This window comes from Oryzias latipes, chromosome 23 (genome assembly GCF_002234675.1).
Source record: "Oryzias latipes chromosome 23, ASM223467v1".
Lineage (NCBI taxonomy): Eukaryota > Metazoa > Chordata > Actinopteri > Beloniformes > Adrianichthyidae > Oryzias > Oryzias latipes.
The window spans coordinates 13,255,693-13,268,442 of record NC_019881.2 but is presented as its reverse complement, the minus strand read 5'-3'; the positions used below and the strand labels follow the sequence as shown (position 1 = coordinate 13,268,442).

Genomic DNA, 12,750 nt, shown 5'->3' with positions numbered 1-12,750 from the left:
GTGTCTGTACATATACACAGCACAAGAGAGACCAGTCATCACACTGTGCTTTGTGCAAATTAATTTTGCACATTTTGCACAGGTCATGCCTGTCTTGACCTGGATCCTGTCTCCGGCTCGACTCGCGCCCCCGGCCGTTCCCCCAACTCCATCTGGATGAAGTTCGTCTGCTGGACTTTATATAAGTAGTTGTAGAGTTAGATAAACTAATTCCTCTTTATGAGTTCTGGTAAATTGTCTGTCCGTCCTGGGGGAGGATCCCTCCTTAATGTGGGACCCCTGAGGTTTCTTAGTTTTTTCCGGAATCCGTTTTTTTTATTAGGAGTTTTTCCTTACCGTGAAGGGGGGTCTAAGGGAAGGGATGACCGTTTAGTTTAGTCTGTTTATTTAGTTCAATTTAGTATTTTCCCATTGAATTGTATGTATTCATGATCCTTTTGATTTTATGTTTTACTTTTTCAATTACCGATATGAAGCCCATCGAGACGACAGTTGTTATGAATTTGGGCTATACAAATAAAATGGAATTGAATTGAATTGACATGGTCACATGAGTCACTGCCATCCTAGTGGGCCCTGGCACTGTCTTTATTATGTTTTCTGCAAACAGGTTTGTCTGACCCATATTTGGGGATGAAGACCAATGTATTTCACCATTCTTTGATATGAATGTCTTGCTTGGAGGAACAGGAATAGCATTTCCCTCATCTGGTTCAAAATCATAATCATTAGAATCAGAATTTAGCTCAAGATAGTCTTCTTCTGATCATGATCAGTGATGACTTCCAGAACCTCCTGGACTGTCATCTTTCTGCTTTGGTTGCTTATTTTCTAAAGGTCTGCCTGACAGAGTGTAATGTTGGAAGGACTCCCATGCAGAAAGTCTTTAATACAACTGCAGAAATAGCAGACTTTAAAGTATCGCTCCAATTATCTTTTGATCTATTGTAAAAGGGTTCCTGGTCTTTTAACCCTTGTGCTATCCTGAACACTTTAACATTGGGATTTGGGTCATCTAGACCCACTAGACAGTGCGCTGAACCTTTTTTCTTCAATGATTTGTGATCTTCACTGGTGTCCATGGATTACATGAAATCTTTCCACCTTTATCCACCTTTGTCATGGTAGGGAGAACACATCAATGCGAGGGTGGGGTCATCTAAGATGGCACAAGGGTTAATTGTGATTATGCTGCTTTGCAAAAATGGAAAAACCTGTGTAGTTTTCTAGAACGTAGTTTCTGAAGAGTGAAATTCATCTCTGAGTTGGGATTGTTGGCACGGAGTAAACCTACTTCCAGTTCCCATCATCCCTTTGTTTACACTCTCTCGCAACACTCACAGCCCTAACCAAACATTAAGGGTGCAACAATAATGGTGAGCAATATTGGAGCTATCCAGCCGTACAGTTCTAAGGAAAATGCTTATTGGTATGTACAAAACATACGACACATGACAAAGGTGGATAAAGGTGGAAAGATTTCATGTAATCCATGGACACCAGTGAAGATCACAAATCATTGAAGAAAAAAGGTTCAGGGCACTGTCTAGTGGGTCTAGATGACCCAACTCCCAATGTTGAAGTGCCTAGGATAGCACAAGGGTTAATGTTATTTGACAGAAGATTGCGGACAGTGAAGAGAAATACAGCCGCTATCTTGGAGTATTCATTTGTCATAATGACCCTCAGCCAATCAACAGGCTTGAACAGTAGCTCTGCCCTTACCAATCTGCTCCATTTTTCTGTGGACCTACAACCAACAGGGGCTCAAAAATGGTACGATTGATTAACCCTTGTGCTATCTTAGATGACCCCAACCTTACATTGACGTGTTATCCCTACCATGACAAAGGTGGATAAAGGTGGGAAGATTTTATGTAATACATGGACACCAGTGAGGTTCACAAATCATTGAAGAAAAAAGGTTCAGCGCACTGTCTAGTGGGTCTAGATGACCCAACTCCCAATGTTAGGACAGCACAAGGGATAAAACTTTATTCGTATGACATTTTTTATATAAAAACATCACACAAAGTGCTAAATGGGTCCATTTTATAATAAAAACGCTCAGATTATCAGACTGGTCTGGACTAGACTGTACCATGCAGTGGAAATGAGGCATTTGGTTCCACACATACTTTTAGTCATACCATCTGTGATTTCCCATTTGCATACTGCTGGCGGCCAATGCAGTGAGTATTCAGCATTAACATCTTCATCAATTTTGCTTACAGGCGAATGATTCAACAGGATTTTATTAAAGTTCTGTCTAATATTGCAACATTTAGAAATGTGTCTAAATTAAGCTTGACTTATTGTCCAGTAAAGCTTAGAGACCTAGCACAATAGCTAGTAAATTATATGTAAAAATATTCTTCGTAAGTTTAAAAATTACTATTTGTATTCAAACCTTTTTTTTTTTTTAAATGCCAACATGGGGCGACAGTGGCTCAGGTGGTTGAGCGGGGTCGTCCAATGACCGAAGGGTTGGCGGTTCGATCCCCGCTCCCACCAGCCAAAATGTCGTTGTGTCCTTGGGCAAGACACTTCACCCTCCTTGCCTCCAGTGTGACTCCACTGGTGTGTGAATGTGCATGAATGATCCCGGTGATGGTCAGAGGGGCCGTAGGCGCGAAATGGCAGCCACGCCTCTGTCAGTCTGCCCCAGGGCAGCTGTGGCTACAACCGTAGCTTACCGTCACCAAGTATGAAAGAGGAGTGAATGAATAATGGACACACTGTAAGCGCTTTGAGTGTCTTGAAAAGCGCAGATAAATCCAATCCATTATTATTATAATTATTAATTTCATTCTTACTTTTGCATTAATGTTTTCTAATAATGTCATCTCTGCTTGAGCAAACTTGACCACTTTTTCTGTGATTCAAAAGCACAAACTATTTACCAACAAGGATGTTGTTTTAACAGGAATTTATGAAATTTCACGTATTTCAGAATGACCTTAGGGTGTTTTTACTTGCTGAGGAAAATACAATTTCATTTTTTGTTGAAGTCTAACAAACAACAATCTTTCATTTAATTCAATCTGACAAGGTTATGAAGTGTTCGCTGAAAGTTGCTACTGGAGTGCACATGACTTTTTTCATGAAGACACCTTTTTTGTCTATATCGTGCTTGTACTTCTTATGTGGTTGCTTCTCTATGCAATAAATAACATAACTTATCAAATTTTGGTATGCCCCATTCAACCATAAGTATTGAAAAACATACGTTAGAAATTGGATTTATTTTCTCTTTGTTTATCCCCTGTGCTATCCTAGTGGGATCATCCTTGCGGGGTCATCTGGACCCCACAAGACAGTGCGCTGAACTTTTTTTCTTCAATGATTTGTGATCTTCACTGGTGTCCATGGATTACATGAAATCCTCTTCACCTTTATCCACCTTTGTCATGGTAGGGATAACACGTCAATGTAAGGGTGGGGTCAACTAAGATAGCACAAGGGTTAATCTATCACTTAAAATCCAAAGGTTAAAATCTAAATGAGGGTAATGAATTAAAAAAAGACACAAAAAGAGGTTAATTTTGTGTAGTTGAAACAGAATTATTCCACAAACCAACCAGTCATGAATAAGTCTACAACTATGGTAGATAAAAGAAAAAGTGTTGCTAAAAACTATAGCCTAAATTATGTAGAACCAACATCTGGCTTTGTTTCTTGTGTGAGACTGAGCAAGTTGTACAATGGGAAAAATGAAGGAGAGAAAACAAATTACTCCTCCAGCTGTCATGATATGACGCAGATTCTGAATGACCCAAGTGCTGGAACCCGGAAGGAGACTCGGACAGGAGGTAAGTCTGAAGTAGATTTTAATTTGGCTGAAGATGAGTGTTGGCGTCTTCCCAGAAGGTGGAGCGTCAGCTGGCTGGAGGCGTCTTGACGAGGAGATCCAGGAGCGAAGCACGAGTGACCAGAGGACTGCGACCAGGTGAGTATCAGAGTGGATAATTCCTGAGGCAGATCGAGAGGGATAATTAAAGACATGAAACTTGGCAATAAACAGGAGCAAGGATAGGTCAGACTAAGCACCATGGGAGGAACAACGAACTGGCGTCGGCTGAAGATCCACAGACTCCTTAAGAAGGCTGCAGCAGTGATGAGGTGAGTGAGAACAGCTGGTCGCGTCAAAGGCAGAGAAGGTGGGGGAGGGAGAGAGTAACTGACAGGCCACCATGACACCAGCTGCAGAGTTCAAACACAAAAAAACTCAAAAAAGAAAACCCGACATGTGGATGGAAATGTAGACGGAATCAAAGAAGGGAATTCCAGGCAGAATTCAGCCGGCTGACGAGACTCTTTGTGTTTTAAGACGAGAAAGCAGGAGAAATTAAATCTGACAGCAGGATCGTGTCTGAACTCATTAGAGGACCAGAGCTGGTGTTTCAGACGCCGTTACGGTGAACGTTGAAAAGTTACCAACACGTTTCAGATGCTTTCCTGACTGTACTCTAAACTCCACAGCGTTCTGAAAGAGCCGCAGATAAGAAACTGATACAACCGTTGGAAACCATTTTAGGGTAATACAACTTCTTGTTCTAGTGCGAAGGAGAGCCGCCCTGGTCTGCAGCCAGATGTTCCGACACCGTTGGAGGTGGAGCTGGACCGAGGGCACTGCCAGATCCAATTCCTGAGAAGGAAACAAAGGGGGTGAGTAACCCAACTATGCCTCAAAAGGAGATATGCCCGTGGCGGTGGAAGAATGGGAATTGTGGGCATATTCCACCCACACCAGGTACTTGGACCAGTCAGCTTGATTCTGGGCTGCCAGACACCTGAGAGCCGCTTCCAGTTCTTGGTTCGCCCGTTCTGCCTGTCCATTAGATTGGGGGTGGTAGCCCGATGTGAGGCTCACGGTGGCTCCCAGGGCGGAACAGAAAGCCCTCCAAACTTGCGACGTAAACTGAGGTCCACGATCAGACACTATGTCGCTGGGAATTCCATGATGACGAAAAACATGATTTATGAGGACGTCGGCCGTTTCAGAGGCTGAAGGCAGCTGAGGCAGGGGAATAAACTGAGCGGCTTTAGAAAAACGATCAATAATAGTCAGGATTACCGTATGGCCTTGGGACGGTGGTAGTCCGGAGACGAAATCCACCGCTATGTGGGACCAGGGACGGCTGGGCGTGGACAGGGGTAGCAGATGTCCAGAGGGAGGCCGGTTGGAGGTTTTCGAGCGGGCACAGGTGGTACAGGCCGCAATATACTCCTTGACATCGCGCTCCATGGTGGGCCAAAAGAAACGACGATTGAGTAGTCGGGAGGTACGGTAAACCCCTCCATGGCAGGCAATGCGGGATGTGTGTCCCCATGTGAGGACTTCAGATCTTAGGGCGTCTGGAACAAAGAGAGTGCCCGGAGGACAGAAGATGCCATCAGGAATCTCTCCTTGGGCCTGGAGTACTTTGCTCTCGACCTCCCAGGTAAGATTGCCGATAAAACATGAAGCAGGAAGTATAGGAGAGTCAGAGGTAGTCTCGGAGGTGTTGTTTTTGCGAGATAGGGCATCAGGTTTGATGTTGCGGCTGCCAGGACGATAGGTGATTGTGAAATGGAATCGATCAAAAAACAAGCACCACCGGGCCTGACGGGAATTGAGTCGTTTGGCACTGCGAAGATAGGCCAGGTTCTTATGATCAGTTAATACTAGGAAAGGCTTTTCTGCTCCCTCCAGCCAGTGACGCCATTCTTCTAATGCCAATTTTATGGCCAAAAGTTCACAGTTCCCCACGTCATAATTTTGTTCGGCGGGACTTAGTTTCCGTGAAAAAAAAGCACAGGGCTTGAGTTTACCGGTGTCCTCGCGTTGTGATAAGACAGCTCCTACACCGTAGTCCGAGGCGTCCACCTCCACGATGAATTGTTTGGTAACATCGGGCTGAATCAGGATGGGAGCAGACACAAAAAGGGACTTGAGTTTTCTGAAGGCGGCATCAGCCTCCGGGTTCCAGGCGTAAACTTTGTTTATGGAGGTGAGTTGGGTAAGTGGGGCAGCTATACTGCTATAATTACGTATGAACCGGCGGTAGAAATTGGCAAACCCAAGGAACTGTTGCAGTTTTTTACGAGTTTGCGGTATCTCCCATTGAGTGACGGCCTCAATTTTAGCTGGATCAGGGCGGATATTGCCAGCCTCAATGATGTAGCCCAGTTAAGGGATGGAGGACACGTGAAACTCGCATTTCTCTGCTTTGACGTAAAGCTGATTTTCGAGCAACCTCTCAAGAACTAGACGGACGTGATGTTCATGTTGGGATTGATCGGTGGAATAAACAAGAATATCGTCCAAATAAACAAAAACAAACCTATTAAGGAAATCCCTCAGGACGTCATTTACAAGTCGCTGAAAGACCGCAGGGGCGTTGGTAAGACCGAACGGCATAACAAGGTATTCATAATGCCCCAACGGGGTGTTAAACGCCGTTTTCCACTCATCTCCGTCACGCATGCGTACCAAGTGATAAGCGTTACGGAGGTCGAGTTTCGAGAAAATCTTAGCCTGTTGTACCGAGTCAAACACAGATTCGAGTAATGGTAGGGAATATTTGTCTTTGACCGTGATTTGATTGAGCTCGCGGAAGTCAATACATGGCCTGAGAGACTTATCCTTCTTCTCCACAAAGAAAAACCCTGCGCCAACAGGAGAAGAAGAGGGGCGGATATGACCCAAAGAGAGGGCTTCTTGTATATAGTTTTCCATGGCGCTTTTTTCGGGTCCCGATAGATTGTATAGCTTCCCCTTGGGAAGGGGAGCCCCATTTAACAGCTCGATGGAGCAATCATAGGGACGATGAGGGGGCAGAGCGCTAGCTTTGGATTTAGAAAAAACCGAACGAAGGTCGTGGTAACAGGAGGGGACTTTAGAAAGGTCGATATCCTTCCCTAGACCAGGGTCGGGACAATTAGTGATGGGCATGGCCGAGTGTAGGCAGTTGGCCATACAATAGGTGCTCCAGTTAACGACGCGAGGTAAAACCCAGTCAATATGCGGATTGTGTTTCTGGAGCCACGAGAAGCCAAGAATTATGGGTGTTTGAGGGCACTGAGTGACAAAAAACTGACAGTATTCACGATGATTACCGGAGGTCAGAATGAGAAAAGGACTGGTACGCTTAGTAATGCGAGTTAGTTGTTTTCCACCCAGCCCGGCCGCGTTGATAGGCGTGGAAAGGTCTTCGACTGAAAGCGAGAGGTCATGAACAAGACGTTGGTCTATTAAACTATGCTCTGCACCAGAATCTACAAGCGCTTGGAGTTCAAATACTTGGCCTTTATTACTGACTTTGACAGGAACAAACAAGAACTTAGAGCTAGGTGCTGGTTCAGGATTTTCCCCCCGTGGCCTGTCAACTAACGGGGGGGTTCGAGAATTTAACCGGACGTTACATTGAGAGACAATGTGACCAGTCTGACCACAATAGTAGCATAATCCCTCATCACGACGTCTTTGTCTTTCTTCAGAGGAAAGCTTGGCGTGACCAATTTGCATGGGTTTGTCAAGATTGCAAGCAGCAGTATCACTGTTGGATGGTAGGGTAATCCTAACCGGGGAAACGAGAGTAGCTGAAGCCGGCGGAGGCTTACGCTTTTGTTCGGCGTGGCGTTCACGTAACCGGACATCGGACCTCAAGGAGGCGGCGACAAGGTCTTCAAAGGTGTCCGCTTCTGGCTGTGAACATAGGTGGTCTTTAATGCGATCGTTCAACGATTGATAATAGATGCCTTTGAGTGCGGGATCCGGCCAACCTGCTTCAACCGCCAGAATGCGGAAGTCGATTAGATGGTCACTTACCGGGCGGTTACCTTGTTTGAGACTCAGTAACCGCCGGGTGACTTCTTCCTGCTTTCTGGGTTGGTCAAACACTAGACGGAATTCCCCAATGAAGCGGTCGAAAGGTAGGTGTGTGATGGGATGGGTGGCTAGGAAAGCCTGAGCCCACTGAAGCGCCTTGCTGCGGAGTGAATTAACAATCAGAGATATGCGGCTGTGATCGGCCTGATAATACCTGGGGGCCTGTTGGAAGATTAGTTGGCATTGAAGCAGGAACCCTCCGCAGGTCTCAACGTTGCCGTAAAAAGGTTCCGGCTGTAGACGGACATTTTCCGGGACGAAGGCGGAAGAGGAAGTGGGGTTGTTGCCGGAACTAGGAACTTGGGCAGCGGCTGCAGGGGAAGAGAATTGACTGATTAATTCAAACAGTGTCTGAGAGATGCTGTTGAGACGGCGAAATAGATCCTGCTGGGCTGTGGACATTTGAGTTAGAGCGTCCGCTTGACTATTCAGGAGGTTTCCTTGCAGGGTGATGGCGTGACGGAGCCCCACCGGGTCAGCTGGGTCAGAAGTTTGGCCAGTTCGTTCTGTCATGATATGACGCAGATTCTGAATGACCCAAGTGCTGGAACCCGGAAGGAGACTCGGACAGGAGGTAAGTCTGAAGTAGATTTTAATTTGGCTGAAGATGAGTGTTGGCGTCTTCCCAGAAGGTGGAGCGTCAGCTGGCTGGAGGCGTCTTGACGAGGAGATCCAGGAGCGAAGCACGAGTGACCAGAGGACTGCGACCAGGTGAGTATCAGAGTGGATAATTCCTGAGGCAGATCGAGAGGGATAATTAAAGACATGAAACTTGGCAATAAACAGGAGCAAGGATAGGTCAGACTAAGCACCATGGGAGGAACAACGAACTGGCGTCGGCTGAAGATCCACAGACTCCTTAAGAAGGCTGCAGCAGTGATGAGGTGAGTGAGAACAGCTGGTCGCGTCAAAGGCAGAGAAGGTGGGGGAGGGGGAGAGTAACTGACAGGCCACCATGACACCAGCTGCAGAGTTCAAACACAAAAAAACTCAAAAAAGAAAACCCGACATGTGGATGGAAATGTAGACGGAATCAAAGAAGGGAATTCCAGGCACAATTCAGCCGGCTGACGAGACTCTTTGTGTTTTAAGACGAGAAAGCAGGAGAAATTAAATCTGACAGCAGGATCGTGTCTGAACTCATTAGAGGACCAGAGCTGGTGTTTCAGACGCCGTTACGGTGAACGTTGAAAAGTTACCAACACGTTTCAGATGCTTTCCTGACTGTACTCTAAACTCCACAGCGTTCTGAAAGAGCCGCAGATAAGAAACTGATACAACCGTTGGAAACCATTTTAGGGTAATACAACTTCTTGTTCTAGATTTCATTTTTGTATAACTGTATTCTATACAACTTTCAATCAATTTTTTAGTAGTGACTATTCAGATCAGCTGCTTCTATGTTTGTTAGTACAGTCTGTGGTGCTGTGTCCTCTTTTATGTTAGCTATAAAGTACACAGGAACTCACTTTTATATTTGATGAGTCCAACAGAAATTTACCTTCAGCTTCTTCATATTCATCACAATAGTGTTTATTTTTATTAATTTAAATTTGAATCTTCTCAAAGCCTGTCTGTTTGCTTACATAAAGAACAAATACATTTTGGCTCATAGTCAATGGTCATGTGTCACAATGTATTGGCATGCAATTTATGTTACTACAAAATCTTAAAATGTGTTGCCCTCATAGCACAGCCATTCAGTTCTCAAGACCTGGAAAGTCCACAAGTGTCAGCCGGTCAAGCATTGAGTCGCCATGTTCACGCTATGTTCGGAAATGCGAGCTCAAGCAACCAATGTGTCGCTAGGCTTGTTAGTAAGACAGCTTTTGGGCGCTTCGTACAAAACACACACGGCCATTGAACTTGTGATGAAAGTTAATTGGGTAGTCAAATTTGGTAGTGGCGTGACGTTCTTTGCGCCTGTCTAGAATTATATCGGTAACAAGTTTATTTCAAATCAAATCAACATTTACCTGAAAAAACATGTCTACACACGACTTGGAAATTGGGATTTGAAAGGGGAATGGAAGAAGCTTATGCTTATAAAAATGCAAACCCCCACTCAACAACACTCATAACAACAAAATTAAACATTTGACATAATAACGCTAACATACGAGAAACACCTGACGAGGACAGAAAGACATGCCCAAAAACTCTGACCAAACACAAAACCCCCTTTAAAAAAAGAAGGAGGAAACAAGATGCCTCAGCTGAAAAAAGAAAGAACAAGACACTAGGTCTTTCATATATTGGAATAGAGCTGTGAAAGAAAAAGCCTAGAGCAAGATTTGCACGGTTCAACTTTTTATACCAAGTCCCTCCCAACTGTGAGTACATGCACAGTTGCACATGTATCTGGTAGTGACAGTGTGAACAGCAAAAGCACATTCAAGAATCCCCATTTAGCACATTCTTGAATGCGACACACATGCCCATTGTCAATGAAGCTGTAGATTGAGACTAGTATAACCTTACATTGGATTGAAATGTACACTGAAATTGAGCAAACTGTTCTGTGGTTAAAGACTCAACTCAATGCTATCTTTACTGAGTGATTTAATAGACATCTGGCAGCAAAAGACAAAAAGTTTTCACCAAAAAGAAATTATTTTAACAGAATCGTTTTTATTCATGTTGCTTAGTTTGGTTGTGATGACACAATTATTTCATTTTGTGTAATTTTATTCCGTAATACAACAAATTTATTGGTCAAAAAAAAGAATTTGACTAAATCATCAGAAAAACTTTAAGAGATCTCGATGGTGCCCTGATTTCACAAATGTATTACTGACGTTGCAGTAATACATTCTAGACTGAAGATCAGTAAAGGCATGGTGGTTTTATTGGTAATATTTTAAGTCGCTATAAAGCTTCAGATCGTTCTCTCAAGCCAGCAGTCTCATAAACAAACTTTTAACAGCTGGAGCCTCTGCCTGGATCATTACTCACCTCTGTAGAGCCTTTTTTTAAATAACATTTTCAAAGCAGAATGATAAGTTACGATAGAAGTACACCAGACCCTGACTGTTAACGTCAAGCACAGAGACTGTGAAGACCAACAGAAGCTTAAAATCCAGCACCAACACTGTGAAGCAGTAACTCCCAGCTGACTCTACAGACAGTGGTTTTACAAGACGCAGCAGTGTGTGCAGAGGCGGTGGCGCCAACGCCATGGAGAGCTTCTCTCCTCAGAGAGCAAATACTTACCAGCCGATATGGGACGCTGACTTCAGAAAAGCAGCGTTGTTTTCTGCAGCATTCCTGTGTTTGGGTCTTGAACACTGAATTATTGACATAAGACAAATGATGGACCAAGTACTTTAAATGAGGCCAAGTATTTTTTTTACAGCTGAATTCCAGAGCTGGAGTACAAATTGGTTTTGTTTACTTTTTTTACGACGGAAAGTCACACTAGAAATCTTTGACTCATGCAGCAGAAAAATTGGAAGCAACCCAAAAAAATCGACATTACAAACTGTTGTTTTTTTATTAAATTCATTGTCAACCAATGTATTTTTTAATATAAGAACCTTTGTGAAACTTTGTGAATGGTCACCATTTATTTTGTTTTTGTTTTTTTATTATTATTGATCCAGCAGTTTTTATCATGTATTTTTTCAATATTCAACTATACTTTTTCTTATTTTATCATTTTTTACTGTGCATTATGTATTTTAATATTCTTCTAATGTACAGTGCGTAGTTTACATTGTGTTAAAGCACTTCTTTAATCTACAATTGCATAGTTTTTGTTTTTTTGCCAAACCACTGACTGAATAGCACGTTTTGGCTCAATAACACAGCAGAGACTATTTTATGTATATTAAATGTGCATTCACACACTATATCTGGGTAAACTAATGTTATCACAAAAAGAAACGAAATCTGTCCATTGGGAAGTGATAGCTAAAGGATCCTTAGTGCTTCAAAAACAGACCTTGTGGGACTTGAAGTTGGGTTGTGATTGGAACAAGTTAAGAATTTAAAAACTACACAAACCAATTACATTGTGGTCCGTTTATGTATCCCATGATTTGTTCTATTGTCCTATTTTTATGAGCAAGAAATGTCTTTTCAATCATATCAACATTGCAGAGATCCTATACTATTTGGACAGAAATACCGGTAGCTCAATTATGGACAGAAAAGTGTGGCCCTGTTTTAACTTTTGGCTATTTCGGTTGGCATTCCCATACTTTACTTTTGTTCCTATTCTGTCAAGGCATGGATCTCTATTAAAATGATTGATTTCAGGTATTGCTTTGTTGATCACAGCTATCAGTCTCCTTGAATTTTTAAATGACAACAACCCATTCCTAAATGGGAAGACGAACGAGCAGACAAATGACTTGCCCAAATAACAGACATCTTGATAAATGAGACTCTGAATTGGGATGTGTTTTGGATGATCTAAAATCTTTTGATACTTCAGTTTGCAATTCACGGATAGGTAACTTATAAACTGAAATAGAAACAGCTGTGTAGGGGGTTTACAACTGGTTGAGGAACACCCAAACCTTGCTACCATGGTAAGGTTGTAAAAGACAGTTTCATATCATGGCAAGATTGAGAACAGCAACCAGATGTAAGGTAGTTCTACAATATCTACAGAAAAGTCTTTTCTAGTCAAAGATTTCGTACTTCCTTTTGAAAAGGCACAATGAAACGGGCATTGTTGAACATCGCAGATGAAGGGAACTTAGTGCAGTAGATAAAAACACATCAACCTGATTTAACCTTTTAAAATCAGAAGATGTCTAGCAGTGCTGTCAGCTCAGAACTGGTAGAAACCTTTGGGACCCAGGAGCACCCATCTACCGTGCGGCAAATTTTGGCCAGAATAGGTCTTCAAGGAAGAGTCATGGCCAAAA

At 43.2% G+C, this 12,750-nt stretch overlaps 2 long non-coding RNA genes across 2 annotated transcripts; both read left to right on the top strand.

The window, feature by feature from the left end:
* Nucleotides 1–3,839: 3,839 nt before the first annotated feature.
* LOC111946960 lies at nucleotides 3,840–4,974 on the top strand. The gene is made up of 2 exons (XR_002872814.1): nucleotides 3,840–3,949; nucleotides 4,025–4,974. It is a non-coding gene; the product is annotated as an uncharacterized LOC111946960 (long non-coding RNA).
* A 3,281-nt stretch (nucleotides 4,975–8,255) lies between these two features.
* Nucleotides 8,256–8,843, top strand: LOC111946959. Its single transcript, XR_002872813.1, has 2 exons — nucleotides 8,256–8,584; nucleotides 8,660–8,843. It is a non-coding gene; the product is annotated as an uncharacterized LOC111946959 (long non-coding RNA).
* The last annotated feature ends 3,907 nt before the right edge of the window (nucleotides 8,844–12,750 follow it).